Source organism: Sciurus carolinensis, chromosome 3 (genome assembly GCF_902686445.1).
Source record: "Sciurus carolinensis chromosome 3, mSciCar1.2, whole genome shotgun sequence".
NCBI classification, from domain to species: domain Eukaryota; kingdom Metazoa; phylum Chordata; class Mammalia; order Rodentia; family Sciuridae; genus Sciurus; species Sciurus carolinensis.
This window is the reverse complement of record NC_062215.1, coordinates 56,766,459-56,787,959: the sequence shown is the minus strand read 5'-3', so window position 1 is coordinate 56,787,959 and position 21,501 is coordinate 56,766,459. Positions and strand designations below refer to the sequence as shown.

General features: G+C 36.6%; 1 protein-coding gene and 1 non-coding gene across 2 annotated transcripts in view; one reads left to right on the top strand and one right to left on the bottom strand.

Moving 5' to 3' along the window:
- The window catches only part of Ube2g1 (ubiquitin conjugating enzyme E2 G1), a 96,499-nt gene that overhangs the window by 63,226 nt on the left and 11,772 nt on the right, over positions 1 to 21,501 (bottom strand). The gene's annotated exons all lie outside the window — the stretch shown is intronic.
- LOC124981446 (U6 spliceosomal RNA) lies at positions 11,365 to 11,467 on the top strand. The gene has a single exon (XR_007107972.1). It is a non-coding gene; the product is annotated as a U6 spliceosomal RNA (small nuclear RNA).

The window sequence follows — 21,501 nt, the reverse complement described above, 5'->3', positions numbered from 1 at the left end:
TAGAAAAGGTTGTCATTTTTTAAAAAAAAACTGCTTTCAAACAAAATTGGTACTATGCTTCCCAAGTGAAAAAGGACAATGGCAGATATTTACTTATTTGTCCAAAATTGACAAAAATAAATTTTGAAAACAAGATGATAGAAATGAAAAACAGCTCTACAATTATAATAACTAACATAGTATATGGACCTGGAGATGTAAAGAACAAAATAGATTCCAGAAATAAACCAAAATCACAGGGAATAAGATATATAATGAATCTGATTTCTCCTTCAAATTAAGAAAAAATTCATTAGTCAAAATGGTGTTTTAGGGTTGGCAGAGTGCTTGCCTGGCAAGCAAAAGGCCCAGGGTTCAATCCCTAGTGCTGCAAATAATAATAATAATAATAATAATAATAATAATAAATTAAAAATAATAATAAAAATTTAAAAATAAAAAATTTGTGTTTTAGAAATACTGGTTAGCCATTACTGAAAATGAAGTCTATCTTTACCTAAATCCTTAAAACAAAAAAGGTATAAGCCAGGTTTGGTGGCACTGGCCTAAATTCCAGGTACTCAAAAGGTTGAGGCAGGAGGATCCCAAGTGCAAAGCCACTCTCAGTAACTTAGTGTGACTATTTCAAAATTAAAAATAGATAGGAATGTACTGCATCTCAGTGGCAAAGTGCCCCTGGGTTCAATTCCCACCACCTGGGCTAGGGTGGGGTCAGGAGTGAGGGTTCAAACAGAGAAAAACTTTAAATGCAGAAAACAAAACCATAAAAGTAAAGAAATAAGGGAGGATGAGATGAGAATTTTTTATAACCTTGGTTTAGTAAAAGTCTTAAATCAGATACAAATTGTAGAAGCCTGTTTATAAGGAATAAACCTTAGGAAGGGAGAGAGGGAGGGAAAAGAAGAGCTGGTGCTGTGGCTCAGTGGTAGAGCACTTACTTGCCTAGCATGTGTGAGGTACTGGGTTCAACCCTCAGCACCACATAAAAATAAACAAATAAAATAAAGGTATTGTGTCCATCTACAACTAAAAAAATTTTTTTAAAAGAAAGGAGAAAAGAAAAGAAAGAAAATTAAACATCTGAAAGGTTTAAAAGGGAAAAGGAGAACCCAAAAGACAAACTAAGGGAAAAATATTTGCACACATGACAGGCTTGATTCCCATGTAAACTAATGGGCACTAACAAATCCATAAGAAAGATTAAACCCAACATTTACACAAAGGAGTAAACACAAGCCCCATAAAAGCATGAATAACATTCAACCAATTTTAAAAATCCAAGTAAATCATTTATGAGATTAGAAAGTGGTTACCAATTTTAATCAGAAGTGGCAGAGATCACCCAAAAAGCAATAGGTGAAATTAACTGCATGAATTTTTGTAGAGCACAATTTGGCACTATTAAAACTTATTTTTCACTCTTTCATTTAAATTCCGAGTTTAGGGACTGGGTATAACTCAGTGATAAGATCACTTGCCTAGCATGTGTGAGATTGTGGAATGGGCAGTGGGACAACAGGGGGTTTTCCAACCCACAAAAGGAAGGGGAGACTGAGGTGTACCCTTACAGGAATTTATTCTATAGAAACGCTGGCACAATTAAGAAAATTACCATTTAATTTCTCAATAAAAGAGTGAACCTTAATCATAAATACTTTAAGCATCACACTTTTAAATCATCCTTTTTTCACCTGCCTCTCCCATCTCTTCTCTGCTATCCCGCCTTCTGTGCCACACCTTCTGCCCATCTCAGGGCTTCTGTGTGTGTTACTGTCTGGAAAGTTCTTCTCCCAGACATCAATGCACCACATCTTTTCACTCCCTTTTGCCACTTTGTTTTTCTCTTCGGGGCACTTACACACCACTTTTAAACTTAGTTATCTGATTTATTATCTGTGCTGCCATAGAAAGTGTAAAATCTTAATGCTAGCAAGATTTTTGTGTTCCATTCTTTTGAGTACTATTATGCTTACATATGTAGGTAGTCAAATATTTGTTAAATGTTGAACTGAATCTGAAGATTGAATTTGACATGTCAGCACTTTAAGCTGAAAGGGCCAGTTAACATAAGTTTTACATAATCCCATGACTTAAAAACTGTAAAACTTAATAAAACCAAGCCCTCTTGTCCTACATATGAGGGTGGAAGATTTCAATATACTTTTAAGTTTTGTTTTGCTTTGTTTTGTTGGGGGGGGGGCATTTATATTACTGGTAAATTTCAGTTCAGTTGCAACAGACGTGAATTCTGGAGACTAAATCCCTAGGGATATTGGGGGGGGGGGATGACTATTAGCCACAAGAAAAAAACAGGAAAACAAATTTATTGGAACTTTAGCAGGTTTCTAATGCAACACTAAGTCCCTTCATTTACTGAAGGCAGAGCAAATACAATCCTCAATAGTATAGGAATTAATGATAAAAAAAAAAAATCAATTAAGAATTACAGCTATTAACACTGACTAAACAACCACATGAGAGTCAGTACCTCAAAGAATCAAGAAGTCCAACCAAGCAATAATATGAAAAAAGGTTTTAATACACCTTGCCCTAGTACCAGAGCAAGTATCAAATTAAAAGCAACAAGTCTCCAGGCTTTGTGACCTGGAAGGCTGAGACAAGATAATTACAAGTTCAAGGCCAGCCTCAGCAACTTAGTAAGACCCTATCTCAAAATAAGAAAATGAAAAGACTAGGATGTAGCTCAGTGGTGAGCACTCCTGGTTCAATCCCCAGTACCAAAAACAAAACAAAAATAGAGAAAAGGGTCTCGGAGGTAGCTCAGTGGTAGAGTGCTTGCCTACCCTGTACAAGGCACTGGGTTTGATTCTGAGCACCACATATAAATAAAATAAAGGTCCACTGACAACTAAAAAAATCTAAAAGAAATGGGTCTTAGAAATTATTTTAGTCTTATTTTTAAGTCCTTAAACCAGGAAGTTGGAGTGGGGGAGGGGGCCCTAACTATAGAGGACCACGAATAAACCAATATAAATATTTTAAACCCTTTTAAGATTAAAGCAAAAGTTTCTTTTTAACTCTATAACATATCTATGTTTGATATAATATTCATGCTTTTTCCTGAACTTTGGGTAACAGAAATTCATATTCCCATCCCCAAGACTCCACTCCCCAATACTGGGGATTGAACCCAGGGTCTCCTACAAGCTAGGCAAGTGTTCTACAACTGAGCTATATTGCTAGCCCTTTTCCTTTTTTGGTACCAGGGACTGAACCCGGGGGTACTTAACCACTGAACCATATCACCAGTCCTGTATTATATTTTTTATTTTGAGACAAGGTTTCATTAAGTTGCTTAAGGTCTCCCTAAGTTGCTCAGGCTGGCCTCAAACTTGTGATCCTCCTGCCTCTGCCTCCATAGACATCATAATTACAGGCACCACCATGCCAGGGCTCAATTCAGATTTTTTAGTAGATTTTAAAGTAAATGTTATAATTTATCTGTAAATATTTCCATAAGTTCTAATATTTAGAAGTTCTAAAACATAAACACATTATCACTCCCTAAAAATTAACAGTAATTTATTAGTGTCAGATAGCCAGTGTTCAAATATAACCAAGACCACTTTCGCAATTACAATTAATTGATTAGAATTAGTATCTTTCCAAACAAGATCTCTCCATTGTATTTTGGTTAATGTGCCTTTTAATTTATGGATCCCTTGAGCCTTTTCCTCTTATTATTTATTGAAAAAATTATCAAAACACTTGCCCTACTGAATTTCCTCCTTTTAAAATTTTATTGATTATATATTACCACACCATTTTTGAACATATTCTTCTGTAGCTTGTATAACAGTAGCCCTTAAGAATATGTTCCAAAACTCCTAGTGGGTGGTGCCTTAAACTATGTATAGTTTAAACAGACACACACACACACACACACACACAACATAACTATTGTAAAATTTAATTTATAAATTAGGGACAGTAATAGACTAAAACAATAAATCATTGTATATAGGCTCAATGCTTTCTGGCACAACCCATTACTGTTAGTCAGAATGAGTTTCTTATTCGTGTCCTTCCCACTCAAAATTTAATGCCTTTACTGTCTTAACCAAGCACTTACCACACACTGTAACCATAACTTTTGCAGTGTAAGATGCAATAGCAAAACTAGCATCAATTTATTTTTCCTTCTTCGGAGTGTTACAAATAAATTTGTTCTTACCATAGACCTCAGCAATCTCACAACATATATCTTTTTTCCTTATTTAAATCAAGAACTTTTACCTTTGCATTTAAAGGGAGTGTTTTTTTAAGCTTCTCTGACATATCTGAATTGCCAACATCACTACTCTTGTGCTTTGGGGCCATTATTAAGTCACATGAGGGTTATTTTAACATAAGCAATGCAGGACAGCTACTAAGTGACTACAGGCTACAGCATGGATATGCCAAGGATGATTCATGTCCTGGATGGAATGTGAATAAGATTTCATCACACTAACTCAAAACAGTGCACAATCTAAAATTTATGAAGTTTATTTCTTAAGTTTTTCATTACTATCTTCAGACTGAGGTTGATTTCATGGAACTGAAATGGCAGAAAGCAAAGTCACAAATACGGACAGGATTACTGCATTTGGTTTTCCAGGAGAGCTTTGCAAGATGAATGCTTGATTCTTTCCCTTTGCTCTCAGAGTAACTGGGTTCTGCAGTATTTCCCAAAGATGACCACGAAGGTGTTTACTGTTTTTAGTCTTAGCTTTATGAAGTTATGGATTTGAAAACAGTTGATGTGTTTTGATCCCCATACATTTCTCCTTTTATTTGCCCACCTTGTCCAGTGAGCAATCCGTCTGGTGGGAAGCCTTTCAAGCCTCTGTCCTAGTGATCACTGATCCCTTTCTTACTTTCTGCTATGACAAAATATTTTGAATACTCCCAGTCCCAGACCTACAATCAGTCATCTCTCCATGAATCCCCAGTTTCTTTTAGAGGAAAGTGTAATAAATACATTATCATACCCTATGTCCCATCTTCATGAAATTCCCTTGTTTTTTCCCTCCTCCCCATTACTCCAAAGTCAATATAAAGTATCCAAATGGCTATCCAACTAATAGGCAATGTTCCAGATAGCTGTCTACCCCAATCTAAGAAACTTATCTTGACACAGATTAAGAGAAAAAGGGGAAGTGGGAGTCACAGGCAAAACAGGAAAAAATGTTGAACCTTTTTTAAAAAGTAAGGTAAAAGCAATAAAGCTTTGCGGACACCTGTTTCAAAAAACAAACTGTGGATATGCACACAAACCAGAATTTTAAGTAAAAATTATGAAAGGTGTGCAAATACACTGGATAAGCATTTTACCTGTCTTCAGATACTTCCTATAATTTGAAACTCAAGTTTTGCTTTATTATATGCATTTATGTCACCAAGAAACAAGGATAAACTTCAACTTTAAAACATAATAATCAGTTTACAAACAAATCAATTCATAATTAAAGTCTGATATGATCTCTTTCTAAACCAGAGACCCAGAAGGGACAAGTGGAATGATAGCACCAAATGGCCAGTCAGAAATATAAGAAAGCTCTGCCACTTAATGAGCAACTTAGTGTTTATTTCCCCGACACGCTTTTTTTGAGGGGGAAAAAAAGTGTCACTGGGTCTCCTCTGCAATGTTTAGCTAAAGGTAATCTTAATAAATAATCAAACAACCTTTCTATCCAAGCGTCAGGCAGATTCCAAAGACTGGAAAGTGTAAATGTTGCTCAATTGGATTTTTTTTTTTTTTTTTTTGGTGGTACTGGGGATTGAATACAGGGCATTGTGCATGCAAGGCAAGCACTTCTACCAACTGAACTATATCCCCAGCCCTCAATTTGGATTTTAAGCAATATTGTTTCACTTCCATTTTACAACAAAAATGACATAATTTACTTTGTAATTAAATTTAAAATCCAACAGTTCTGATTTATTTCTAATAACTTAAAAATTCCCCATGTTACTTTCAATGAGCTCTTAAAAAGAATTTTAATACTAAATAACTTTAAAACTAAACACAGTAAACAAAGCTCCAATAACACTACAAAAAATGATTCTAGCGATTACTTATCAGGTGATCAGTAATTGAATTCATTATTGAAGTTTCTTCAATCATAGTTTCAGACATTTGGTACTACATTGCTTTTACTGAAAAAAATCTCACTCAACAAATGTTTACCAACTTACTAAGACTTATTTACTCTTCTAATAGTCACCTATTACACAATTCTCATCTTACAAGAGAAGGTCTCTTGTTGATCTCCAGAGCATGAAATCAGAGATGGCTTGAGTATTTAGATCCACAAGTAAAAATAGAACAGATTCCAGCAACTCAACCTGAGAAGGCAGAGGGAGAACATAACAAGCCTTATTTAAGAAAACAACCTGTGGATGTATTCAAAATCATAAAACAGAAGATGTTATTTGCTATGATTTGGATTCAAACTGTTGAATAATTTAAGATTATACTCTTTGAACTAGTTTTACTTTAGGATTACTAACAGAATTCTAACATTTGCTATTGATATATCTACATAGCATTCAAAATTGCCACACAGAATTTTTTCTCTTGCCGGGTGTGGCAGCACACACATGTAATCCCAGCAGCTCAGGAGGCTGAGGCAGAAGGATCACAAGTTCAAAGCCAACCTCCACAACTTAGTGAGACCCTGTCTCTCAAAAGTAAAAAAATAAGACCGGGTGGTGGCAGCACATGCCTATAATCCCAGCAGCTCAGGAGACTGAGGCAGGAGGATCTAGAGTTCAAAGCCAGCCTCAGCAAAAGCAAGATGCTAAAAAGCAACTCAGTGAGACCCTGCTCTATTATAAAATACATAACACGGCTGGGGATGTGACTCAGTGGTTAAGCACCCTGGGTTCAATCCCTGGTATCAAAAAAAAAGGTCTTGGGGCTGGGGAGATAGCTCAGACGGTAGAGTGCTTGCCTTGTAAGTACAAGGACCTGGGTTCGATCCCCAGCACCCAAAAAAAAAAAAAAACAAAACAAAAAAGGTCTTATTCTCCTTATAAAAGTGACTAAACCTTACAATGCTAATCTGATTTACTCCCAGCCATCTGAAGAAAACCAATTTTAGCACTCAGGTATATGTCCTATCTTCTGAAAGGTGGCTTTACAAACATCACTTTTTTAAAAAAATTTAGTTTTAGATGGACACAGTACCTTTATTTTATTTATTTAGTTAGTTAGTTAGTTTTATGTGGTGCTGAGGATCGAACCCAGAGCCTCAGACGTTCAAGGCAATGCTTTACCACTGAGCCACAACCCTAGCCCGAATACATCATTCTTTACACTAAACATCAAATATTCAATAAACATCAAATATTGGTGCTAGTCAACACTAAGTATGAACACTATATCCAGACTTAAACTGAAAGAATCTTAAATATGTGGATTAGATAGCCAAAGCACTCAAACATTTTCATGGTCCTTCAAGTTACATGACTTAACTGCAGTTTCATCCACACAACTGACATCTTTAATAGGACTCACGGAGGAACAGAGAAAAGGAATACAGGTGTTTGAAAGAAAGATACTAAATGAGGAAGCAAATACAGTTGTGAAAATTCAAGTATTAAAAAAGACTGTCTAGGCCAGGTACAATGGTATATGCCTGTCACCAATCCTAGCTACTAGAGATGAGGCAGGAAAACTGCAAGTTTGAGGCCAACCTGGGTAACTTATTGAGATTCTGCCTCAAAATAGTTTTTTAAAATATGTCTTGGGGGAGGGGGGTGTGGCTCAGTGGTAAAGCATTGCCTTAACACATGTTTGAGGCCATGGGTTTCATCCCCAGTATGAGGGTGAGACTGGGCGGGGGGTGAGGGTGTAGGTAGGTTCTTTAATAGGTCTGCCTTCCAGGCCTTCTCTTCCTACATCACTTAGAGATTAAAATTTAGTAACTACTTGGACTGTACCCCATTCAACATATTTCCTGTGTGCCTACTATATGCTAAGTTCTGAATTAGCAATATAATGTAGTAGTCATTATTGTTGTCAAATATATCTGATGCTCCCCCCTGCAGGCACAATTAAGGTTACATTTCTTGGCTCTGTTGTAATTAGAAGACACCATGTGACTGGATATGGTCAGTGACTTACAAGTGGAAGTGCCTCCATTTACTTGTGGCAAGAGCATTTAATTTCTGGCCCAAGAGCTTCCAGAAGTCTGTGGCAACATCAAAAATGGTGGCTGTTCTTTTACTGAGAATCTCAGTGAGCAGAGACCCTTGCCAACCTGAGTCAGTGAGAATAAATATTTTGCATTCTAAGTCATTAAGATTTTAGGGTTCAATGGGTTTTTTAACCTCAGAATAATTTAGTCTATTCTAGCACAAAAGATGATCAGTACAGAGCTTCTCTTAGGCTACCAAGCTAGAGATCACTAAGATAGGCATCCCTGACCTCCTGTTGGTTATTATTTTAAGTCAATTTTCTGCCTAACTAATCGAGTCTATGGAAAATTTTCTAAATCTAATTTTATCAACTAATCTAACAACTATACAATTTCTGTGATTGCTAAAAAAAAAATTATGTGTTATTTGGTAGGAATGTGTTACTTGGTAGACAAAGGGGAGGATCTGTTTCTTTCATTTAGATTCTCATAGCATTTTGGAAACCACCTGCCTATTGATTTCCTCTTACTCCTCTCCTGTTACGTTTTAGATTCTCATGAACTCTATGAAGCAGAGAACTGTACTCCTAATTTACACTAATAGTGTCTTTACTGAATTGTGCTTTGATGTGATGTCACTGCCATCTTTATCTGTAGGTGTATGCTATACGCAGCAACCCTTTGAAACTCATTTTAGATGTTGGGAAGATGTTATATTATAATGTCCTTTTAAAGGGGACTTCCTTTAGGATTTAAGATATTCTTATAGCAACACAAATAATTCTCTTTTAATCAGAAAAGATTGGTTTTTCAGTTTTCCCAGCAGTTAGCTGTGTACTATCTGATCAAATTTCCTTTTTCATTATCGATTGCTAGAAATCTTTAATACACTAAACAGTCATCAAAAAACTGAGTACTTAGTTTAGGGGCTGGGGATATAGCTCAGCTGGTAGAGTGCTTGCCTCCCATGCACAGGCCCTGGGTTCAATCCCCAGCACCACCAAAAAAGAAAATTGAGTACTTAGTTTAGAGCTGAAACTATAGACTATTAGCCTTGTGAATTTATAAGAGTCTGTGGCGTGTTTTTTTAAAATATCTTTTTAGTTGTAGACGGACACAATACCTTTATCTGTTCATAGGTGGTACTAAGGATCCAAACCAGTGCCTCACACATTCTAGGCAAGGGCTCTAACACTGAGTTATAAACTCAGTCCCATGTGGTGCATTTTAAAGTGATTTCTGTTATACATTTTTAAATTCCATTTAATGTTCTTACTTTGTTTCTCTTTAATTTCCAATTTATTGTTTTGCATTTTATGTATCTCTGTAAAGTACCTCCCACTTTGGGGGCAAGGTAGTATATTTTAAAACAAACCCCAGACTGTTTTTAGGAACTACCCTTTTAGAGAAATTCCCTTTTCTATACTATATGTGTTTTGTGTTCCTTTATATTCGTACTTGGTTTTTGTTTTTTGCTTTTTAGAGGGGTCTTCTTTTTTTGGTACTGGGAATTGAACCCAGGGGCACTTTACCACTGAGTCACATCCCCATTTTTATTTATTTTGAAACAGCGTTAAGTTGCTGAAGACTTCGCTAAGTTGTTGAGGCTGGCTTTGAACCTGAGATCCTCCTATTCAGCCTTCTGAGTTGTTGGGATTACAGGTACATACCACCACACCCAGTTTATACATACTTTCTTTATGGGGATTTGGAGGTATTTGTTTCTTTTCTCCATATCTGCTCGGTAAAGTAAATTCATATTGAATGGCAAAGGATCAGTTCAAATGCTTTTTATTGCTTAGAAGTCTTCTCTCATATCCCTAAACAGTTGTTCAAAGTTGTTGACATGGAGAATGTGTCTAAAGAAAGGCCTTTATTTTTAGTGAACTTTTACTCTCTGGATATTTTCTTTATTTTTTCCCATTTTCCTCAGTGCTGGGGATTGAACCCAAAGCCTTGTACATGCTATGCAAGCACTCTACCACTGTACATCCTAGTCCTGTATTTTTCCTTCTCCTTAAAGCAGTTATAATTCTGTACTTGGCTTTGTTTTTTTTATGTGTATGTTTGCTCTTGCCCCTTTTAAACTAGTCATTCTACTACTAGTAACCTCTTTTTTTGTACTGAAGATTGAACTCAGAGGTGCTGTAGCACCGAGTGACATTCCCAATTCCTTTTAATTTTTTATTTTGAAACAGGGTCTTATTAAATTGCTTAGGGTCTCACTGAATTCCTGAGGCTGGCCTTGAGCTTGCAATCCTCTTCCCTTAGCCTCCCCTGTGACTGGGAATATGCACGATTATAATTTCAAAGGATTCCAGACTACAATGTCCATGCAAGAATCCCCAGGGATCTCAGATAAACCAGACCTAGAGAACACTGACTGCAGAGCCCCGGTAAAGATAAACTACCTGGTACCAAGAAATAAATCTCAGACGGTATTCACTAGTCAAATACCTATATAGTACAAGTACAGTTACATATCATCTAAAAAGTCAACTAAGAGTAAACCAAATTAGGTAAAACAGACATTTTGTGAGTTCTAATGAACTCTTATGACTCAATGATGGATACTTAAAAATAGCTCAATATCCTTCATTGGTTCCTGCGCCACTAACCCCAACCATTCCCACAACTGCTCTGACTTTTTAAAAATATCTTACAAGTTCCCAGCTAAAATATCATAGTGATGTTTTCCCCAACTCCTCCAGCTATATGCTCCTCCAATTTTATGGCAATTACAAGTTTTATTGTCTTCTCTACTAAACAAAAGCATATCTTAAAAGAAGCAATTTCTCCAGTCTCTCCCAAACCCAATATTTTTTTTTTTTTGGTGCTGGGGATCGAACCCAGGGCCTTGTGCTTGCAAGGCAAGCACTCTACCGACTGAGCTATCTCCCCAGCCCCGAAACCCAATATTTTTTAAAGTGAGTATTTAAATATTTATGTAAAAGAATGAGAATTCCTGCTGGACTGTAATCCCAGGGGCTCCTGAAGCTTAGGTAGGAGGATTGCAAATTCAAAGCCAGACTCAGCAAAAGGGATGTGATAAGCAATTCAGTGAGACCCTGCCTCTAAATAAAATACAAAATAGGGCTGGGGATGTGGCTCAGTGGTGAGTGCCCCTGAGTTCAATCCTCAGTTACTCCCACCCCCAAAATGAATGGGATACCTCCAATCAAGAGCAAATTCTCCTTAAAAAGTTTGAATTCTGTGCTTGCTTTGGCAGAAAATATACTAAAATTGGAACTATAAAGAGAAGATTAGTATGGCCCCTGCACAAGGATGACACACAAATTCGTGAAGTATTCCATATTTTTCAGACATTATTACCTCATGTACGTACATGACTGCATGACCCATGTAACCCTACAACTGTACAATCAGAAAAATGAGAAATTATATTCCATTTATGTATGATTTATCAAAATGCATAAATGTATCCTACTGCCATGTATAACTAATTTAAACAAATTTTTAAAAAAATTTTAAAAGCCTGAATCCTATTTCTGATACACCAACCAGCAAATTTCTATCCCACACAGTATGGCTACGGTAACTAATTTAAAACACTGTGTCAAACTAAGTTTCAACTAGTATATTCATTTCAAAAAAAAAAATAAAGCATTCACAGAATTTCTCACTTTGGGTAATGTTACTCTCCAAATTAAACTACTTGAACAGATATACATCCAAGACTGAAAAGAAAAACTTAAAATGAAATGACAGGGCCATCATTATCTATGTAAACCACTTAGAGATAATATAATCAATCATATTATCTCCATAATAATATTATCTGCACATTCCTACAGAGAATAAGCTTTTTTCTAGCTCATTGAAAAATCATATGAGATCATGAAAGAACCATTAACAAGATAAGTGGCCAGAACATAATCATTTTTTAACTTCACTATTACTTATAACTTAACCCATAAAGAAATAGTCTCCAAAGGACCACTGGAATGATTCATATGCTAAACGAAAGTATATTAGTAAAGGATCAGGGCAGAAAACTAAAGTACTTTAGATGTTTTAAGAAGGAATTTAGTAGCCGGGCATTGTGGCACACACCTACAATTCCAGAGATTCAGGAAGCTGAGGCAGGAGGATCATAGGTTCAAGGTGAGTCTCAGCAACTTAGGGAGGCCCTAAGAAACTTAGCAAGACCCTGTCTTAAAATGAAATATAAAAAAGGGCTGGGAATGTGGCTCAATGGTTAAGCACCTCTGGGTTCAATCCCTTGTACCAAAAAAATTTATTTTTTTTAAAAAAGGAACTTAATGAGGAATTGGATGCTTACAAAAATATTATCAGATATCAGTTAAAGATGGAACTTTCAGTATGAAATAAATACAGAACTGACCCATCAGCTACCTTCAACTAGCAATCATTATTAAGACTCAGGAAAAATAAAATTAAGAAGAGATCACTGACACATGCATGCCTGTCATACTGGCAAGTTGGGAGACTGAACAGGAGGATCACAAATTCAAGATCAGCCTGGACAATTTAGAGAGACCCTGTACCAAAATAAAAATTTTAAAAGGGCTAAGGATGTAGCTCAGTGGCAGAGCATTTGCCTAGCACACGTAAAACCCTGGGTCCAATCCCCAATACCATTAAATAAATAAATAAAGAGACAGACAGAAATGGAAAAGTAAGCACTTTCATGGTTGGTTAGTGAAGTGGCATCATGATAGCAAAGACACCCATGTCTCCATTTTTCCTCTCTTGAGGTCTTTAGTGTTGACTTTTGGTTGCTGTACAACACCCACCAGACCCTGCCCTGACTTGCAGATTTAAATACTAGGAGTTGTTCATTGTCTCTTATACTTTATATGGGTCAGAAATTTGGGAGTGTCTTGGATAGGTCGCTATGGCTCAAGGTCTCTCATCTTTGCTTGCGCTTAGGGCTGACTGAGGCTGACTGAGGCTGGAGGCTCCAATTCCAAGGTGGCTCAATCACATGGTTGGAAAGTGGGTGCTGGCTACTGGCTCCTCTCCACATGGGCCCTCAACAGGACTGCTCAAGTGTCCTCACAATATGGTGGCTGGCTTCCTCCACTGGGAGCATCCAGTAGGGACCAAGGCAGAAACTGCAACATCTTTAGTGACAAAGTCTTCCAAGTCTGCATTCTGCTGTCTTCTGTTGGTCACACAGATCCATCCTGATTTATTGTGTAAGGGGACTAACCAACAGCATAAATACCAGGAGACAAAACTCTTTGAAGAGTACCTTCTACCACATCCTGCATCCTGAGGCTTGTCTTCTCACGTATAAGAAGGGAGAAGAGGCCAGGTGTGATGGCACATGCCTGTAATCACATACACAGGATGTTATCAAGTTAAAGGCTGGCCTGGGCAATTTATTGAGACCTTGTCTCAAAATAAAATTTGAAAAAGGACTGGGGATGTAGCTCAACAGTACTGTGCTGCCTAGCACAAAGCAAGGCCCTGGGTTCAATCCCAGTACCACCAGAAAAGGACCTACATAAATAAGGAAGCTATTCATTCCCTATGATACTAAACATGATTGTTTAGGGAATGAAAGACTCAATATTATTAAGATGTCAGTTCTTGCCGGCCGTGGTGACACACACCTGTAAATCCAGCTACTCAAGAGGCTGAGGCAGGAGGACTGCCAGGTCAAGGTCAAACTCAGTAACTTAGCGAGGCCCTATGCCACTCAGTAAGACCCTGTCTTGAAATAAAAAATGCTCACTTAACTCAGTGGTTAAGTGCCCCTGGGTTCAATCCCCAGTACCAAAAAAAAAAAAAAAAAAAAAAAAAAGTTAATTCTCCTCAAATTAATTTCTGTAGTCACTATAATTCTATTTGAAATCATAGCTGGTCTTTTTTTGGTAGAAATTTAAACTGGCTTGAAAAAAAACCTGAGACCAAAAAAAAAAAAAATCCAAAATTGGAGGACTTATACTATATAATTTCAAGACCTACTTGCAATCAAGAAACTTTGATACTGGCCTAAAGACAGGCATATACAGATTGGTATACTATAATACAGAGTCTCAAAAGAGGTCTATACAACAGGTTGGTAAACAGGTTTTCAACAAAAGTTCCAAAGTAATTCAACAGGAAAAGAACAGTGTTGGAACAATATGATTGATCCTTAAAAACATTAGGCTAAGTAAAAGAAGTCATACACCAATAGCACACATTATATTATCTCATTCTGGACATTTATATTAAATATCCAGAAAAGGAAGTAGATTAATGGGTTGTCTAGGAGTTAAGCTGGTGACTACTAAAGTTCAAGAACTTTTTGTGGGGTGATTTTAAGAAAAAGTTGAAAAATAAGTCTGTGATAATGGCTGCACAACTCTATAAATGTACTTTAAAAAACTGAACTACATACTTAAAATGAGCGCATTATATGGCATACAAATTAAACCTCAATAAAGCTGTGATTTGAAAGAATATACAATAAAAACAGCTATAATAAAAAATCAGATAATTAAAAATAGATTTAAAAAAAAAGAAGAGCCTAAGTTCTTGGAAATTAGAGAAATGATTGCCAAAGTGAAAAATTAAATGGGCAATTTAAACAACAAAAAAGGCATGGCTAAAGACCAAATTACTAATCTGAGAAATAAAGTGGAGACAAAAGAAAAAGTACACTAGAAATAGAAAAGGACAAGAAAAAGGAATTAAAGCCCTGGGAAACAAAGGAGGAGACTATGGAGGAAAGGTCCCTCCCCAACCCAAAATCAGGTATTTATACATACATACACACATAAATGAAAGGCTGTTCTGAGTCAGAGACCTAAGCCCATTCAAAGAGCACGCTGAGAGTTTAAAATGATGAACAAATGAAATATCATACTTGAAACACAAGGGTAAATTTTAGAGCTGCAAGTATACAGGAAATCCCTGAATTAAAAAAAAAAAAATACACAGGAACAAAATTAGACTGATCTAGATCATTTTTCATTTATTGTCTTCTTAGGAGAAATTATGGATACTGTACACATGGGAACAATGGCCAAGTTCCAAGGGGAAAAGACTGAACCCAGAATTCAGTCGTCAGAAAACCTTATAATCAAACGTGGGGAGAAATGCTGTAATCACACTTGAAATAACAAGGGCATTTTTCAATATGCATGGAATCAAAATTAGTCAAGCAGGGCTGGGTTTGTGGCTCATTGGTAGAGCACTTGCCTGGTACGTGTGAGGCACTGGATTCGATCCTCATCACCACATAAAAATTAGTAAATAAAATAAAGGTATTGTGTCCTTTTTAAAAAAATTAATCAAGCATATACTCTTTATAAAAACCAGAAAGAGGACAACATGAGGTAGAAGAAAATTGGTAACTTAGTATGAACCAGAAAAACTAAGTGAAGATAGAAGGAAGTAAAGTTCCAATAATGAGAATTACTCCTCTAGGTCCACATCATTATCTGATATTATAATGAATACATTAACACAATTATACAAACGCTGTTTTCTGTTTCTTTTTTTTTTTTTTTTTGAGACAAAACATAAAACTATTTCAGTTATAAAGAGAATATAAACATTGTAAATCCTGACAATATAATAATAATACAATCAACAAAATTAGAAGGGAGGAAATCAGTAAAGAATAAGTTAATTTCTTAACCTTAATGAGGACAAGCATTAATACAGCTATAAATATAATAAAAATTAAGAAAAGTAGCATCATTAAATTATTTATCTTTCATAGAAGTTACTCTCAAATTAAGAGGACTCATAAGGATGAATTATATTATGGAGAATGTGACAAATAGGGGAGGTCTTAGTTTTCATTTTATTTTCTTTGCTATAGCTTATTTTTTTTATGAACATGTATTACTTTTATAATATTAAGAACTTCCTTAATAAAGAGTGAATTACAGTTTGGTCATATAATATAATACAAGGTGTATGAAAATCCAGATTAGTAACAATGCATTAAGAAGATACTATGGGGCTAGGGTTGGTTCAGTGGTAGAGTGCTCACCTAGCACAAGTAAGGCACTGGGTTTGAGCCTCAGCACAACATAAGAATAACTAAATAAAGGTATTTTGTCTGTCTACAACCAAAAACATTAAAAAAGAAAAAAAAGATGATAATATGTTGGGCTGGGGTTATGGTTCAGTGTAAGAGTGCTTGCCTAGCATGTGTGAGGCACTGGGCTCAATCCTCAGCACCATATATGAATAAATAAAATAAAGGTCCATGAACAACTAAAAAAAAAAAAAAAAAAATATATAAAAAAAAAAAAAAAAGATGATACTATGTGAGCTGGGCATGGGGGTGTACACCTATAATCCCAGCAGCTCAGGAGGCTGAGGCAGGAGGATTTCGAGTTCAAAGTCAGTTTCAGCAACTCAGTGAGGTCCTAAGCAACTGAGTGAGGCCCTTTCTCTAAATAAAATTCAAAAAAGGGCTGGGGATGTAACTCAGTGGTTAAGTGCCCCTGAGTTCAATCCCTGGTACAAAAAAGAAAAAAAAAAAAATGTGATACAATGTTTAAAATAAAACCCAAAGTAAAGTCAACTTTAAAGACAGTCTGGTGTTTCTTATCAAGATAAATTTAGACTTGTCATATAATCAGCAATTATACTCCCAGATATTTACCTAAGTGAACTGAAAACAGATTAACCCAAAAACTCATATACAAATGTTCACAGCTTTATTCATAATCACTACAAACTGGAAACACACAAGATGTTCTTTAACATGCAAATGGATAAACAAACTGGTACAATGGAATTTGAACAATAGAAAGAACACAATGGAATATCATTCACCAATAAACAATAGGCTACCAATTCAAGCAACATGGGATGAATTTTAAATCCGTGTTGCTAGGTTAAAGTAGCCAGACTCCAAAGCTACGTGGGACATTCTGAAAAGGGTAAAACTACAGGGAAAGAGGACAAGAGCTAAAGCTCAGTGGTAGAGCACTTGCTTACGATATGAGGCCCTGGGTTTGAGCCCCAGCATCACACTCACATATTCAAAAAAAAGGGAAAAGGAAACAGATCAGTGGTTGCCAGGGAATGGTGGAGGGGAAACGGTTAACAAAAATGAGGACACAGTAATTTTAGGGTACTATTCTGTATAGTCCTGCAATGACAGATAACTGACACTCTATTCTTGCCAAAATCCACAAAATTTATTATCTTTTTTTTTGTGGGAAGAGGAGGTGGTACTGAGGATTGAACTTGGGCACTCAACCTCTGAGTCACATCTCAAACCCTACTTTGTATTTTATTTAGAGAAAGGGTCTCACTGAGTTGCTTAGTGCCTCGCTAAGTTGCTGAGGCTGGCTTTGAACTCGCAATCCTCCTGCCTCAGCCTCCCAAGTCAAAAAATGTATATCCTCAGAATGAATTTTGACATAGGCAAAACACATTTTTAAAATAAACCACAGGGGCTAGGGATATAGCTCAGTTGGTAAAGTTCTTGCCTCACGTGCTCAAGGTCCTGGGTTCAATCCCCAGCACCACAAAAATAAATAAATAAAATAAAATAAAATAAAATAAATCACAGTAGCACAGGCCTATAATCTCAGCGACCCAAGAGGCTGAGACAGGAGGAGTGCAAATTCAAAGCCAGCCTTGAAGACAGTAAGGCCCTGAACAACTTAACGAGAACTTATCTCAAAATAAAAAATAAAAAAGTGCTAGGAATATGGCTCAATGGTTAAGCATTGTTGGTTTCAATCCCTGATACAAAAAATAAATAAATAGATAAATACATAGATAGATAAAAACCAGGATTAGGGTTGCAGTTCAATAGTACAGCACTTGTCTAGCATGTGTGATACTCTGTGTTTGATTCTCAGCACTGCATATAAATAAATAAAGGTCCATTGACAACTAAAAAAAATTACTTAAAAATAAATAAATAGATAAAATAAACCACATGGCTGGGTGCAACGGTACATGTCTATAATCCCAGCTACTCTAGAGAACAAGGCAGAAGGATCCCAAGTTCCAGATCAACCTGGGTACCTTACAGAGACCCTATTTCAATATAAAAAATAAAATGTCCTGGTGATGTTGCTCAGTGGTATAGTGTCAATGGCTTCAACCCCTAGTACCACAAACATTTAAAAATTTAAAAAAATAAGCCAACCACACGGAATGCAGACTATAAAAAATGACTTTAACTGTCCTGGTTGAGTATTCCTGATCTGAAATGCTTGGGACCAGAAGTGTTTCAGATTTCAGGGTTTTTCTGATTTTAGAATATTTATATAGATTTTACTGGCTGGGCATCCCTAATATCCAAAGTATTTCAGGGTATTTCAGTCTTCAGTGAGGGAGACTCAATTCAAATTACATATTATGACAACCTCACTGAAGGGGTTGGGGAGGAAAAAAGAGCTGACCTAAGGGATTTTAGAAAGCAGTACTTTGACAACTCGAAAGATGAGGACAGGCTGGGGTTGTAGCTCAGTGGTAGAGTACTTGCCTAGCACGTGTGAGGCACTAGGTTTGCTCCTCAGCGCCACATAAAAATAAATAAAATAAAGGTATTGTGTCCATCTACAACTTAAAAAAAAAAAAGATAAGGACAGAAACTGCCTTTATATAGATGGTGGGTGATGATGGTAGCTGGGTTTTTCCCCACTATCAACAAGAAGGGAAAAGGAGAAGGAAAATTCTGGGACTTGAGTAGAATGAGATAACTTGGTATGAACTTAGGTTTCACTTTATATATGCCAGTTGGTAGAAACAAGCATTATAGATGTGTATCTGTGTGGGGTAATATTAAATATAGAAACTACCTACTTTTCTCCTACAAAGTAGTCACACTCCAGTAGAAATGAGTACTCCCAATTCCCAAATTTTGGTTTCTAGATACCATTCTTCAATTAAAAGAACAAGTAGCTGACTCTAGGACTAGGATAGGAAAAATACTAAATACAAGATAGGCCCACCATATCTTATAGAAAATAAGGAAGCAAGAACGTACATGCGTGCGCGCGCGTACACACACATACACACTTTAAAACAACAAAATAAAAATTATATGATGGTTAATTTTGAGTCAACTTGGCAAGACAACAGTACCCACATATTTGGCCATACCCTGTTCTAGGTGCTTCTGTGTAGGTATTTTAGATGACATTAACATTTAAATCAGATTCTGAGTAAAACGGATGATACTTCTTAATGCTATTGGAACTCATCTACTCAAACAGCTAAAGGCTCAAGTAAGAGATAATTCTGCCAAGAGACTGCATTCAGACTAGAACTTCCCAGCTACATAAATCACAGAATTCCATTCTTATAAGAAATCTCTGGGAAAGTCTGAATAAAACGGATTTTACCCCAAGGAACAAAATAAAATATACAAGGTCCATACTGCATACATGATTGACTAAAGAGACAAATGAGGTAGAAGAGATAAACCTTCCTAATAGAAGAATTCCAAATCCAAGTAGATATTCCCTCCTCCAGGAGGTAGAGCTTAGTCCTTTCCACATGCGTGTGAGCTGGACTTGCTAGTTTATAAAGAAAAGGGTAGTAGGGCTGGAGTTGTAGCTCAGTGGTAGAGTGTTTGCCTAGCATGTGTGAGGCACTGGGTTAGATTCTCAGCACCACATATAAGTAAATAAATAAAATAAAAGTCCATCAACAACTAAAAAAAATTTTTTTTTAAAGAAAAGAAAAGGGTAAGTGCTGAGGCAAGGTGGTTCATGATAAAAATCCCAGCTACTCTGGAGGCTGAGACAGGAGGATTGCAAGTTCGAGGACAACCTGGGCAATTTAGCAAGTCCCTGCCTCAAAACAGTATCTTTTTTTTTTTTCCTGGTGCTGGGAATTGAACCCACACATTCCTAGTACTTTTTATTTTTTATTTTGAGACAAGGTCTCACTAAGTTGCTTAGGGCCTCACTAAATTGCTAAGACTGGCCTTGAACTTTCAATCCTCCTGCCTCAGCCTCCTTAGTCTTCTGGGATTACAGGTGTGCCCTACAGAATCCAGATATAAATAAAATCTTTAAAAGCTGGGAATGTACCTCAAGAGGCAGAATGCTCCTGGGTTAAATTCCCAGTACCTAAAGAAAAGAGAAGGGAAAGGGAAAAAAAAGTAACCTTACAGTAGAGAAACCTGTTCAACACTACCTTAACAAAGTGATCCAGGTTTAAAACCCCACCACTATCATGTGAATACCATATTTAAAGGATGAAAAGTACCTCCTGTCTATGGTATACTTCCTGAAAATCCATTACACCAGTCTAGACACATCCAATTTGAGGGAAATTCTACCAAGTACTTGACAAGCATTACTCAAAAGTGTAAGATCTAAAGAAAAGCAAACCAAGAAAGTCTTACATACCAATGGAGGATAGGAAGACATGACAACCAAATGCAACACGGCATCATGTGACAGAATAAAGGACATCAGGTAAAAAATACGGAAATCCAAATAAAGTATGGTTGTTAATAATGATATATCAAATAGTGGCTCACTAATTGTGATAACTGTAACACAAGTTTAAGATATGGGTATAGAGTATAAAGGAACTCTCTGTACTGACCTGACGATTCTTCTATAAATCTAAAACAGCTTTACAATTAAAAATTTAAAAATAACAACCACAACAAAAGGGTTGGTGGATGTAGCCCAGTGGTAGAGCACTTATCCAACAATGCACTAGATGCTGGGTTTAGCCCCCAGCATCCCCCAAAAAAGAGCCTACCACACAGTAGTATTGCTCCCCTGAAAGCTCCATGATATGCCTTAGACCCTGAAGAGGGCAGTAGCACAACACTCTCTCCCTGCACCACTGCTGCCCCTGCAAGAGTTAAATATAAACCAAACTGGGTAACAAGTTTTGTTCTGTTTGTTTACATCAGGCAAAGGCTAAGGGCAAAAGCAGCAGCAAAGGCATGATCCTAAGGGAGAGAGGTAGAAACAACCAAAGAAGTCACTGAAAATACAGTTCCTGAGGGAACAATTGCACCTCAGATGGTCACAGCAATTTGAAAAAAGACAGCAAACCTAAAGTCCTACACCTCTAGTGAGGACAATATAAACCACCCTATGCATTGCTAAATACAGAAGGAAAAAAAAAAAGAGAGAGAGATAAAAATAATCCTCTGCTTATATAAGATGAAACTTATTAAGAAAAACTAGAGTAACATTTTTTCTCTACACCAGCCTTGAAACTGATACTTTAATTATGGAATCCTAAAGCACAGAAGACGAAAAATAGACAAACTCAAAAAATAAAAAGGGATGGGGTTGTAGCTCTGTCTGTGGTAGAGTGCTCCTGCTCCTGGGTTCAATCCCCAGTGCCCCAGAGCAACAAAAGGAAAGGGGGGGGGGGGCAAAAAAAAAAAAAAAACAAGAAAAAGACAAAAAGA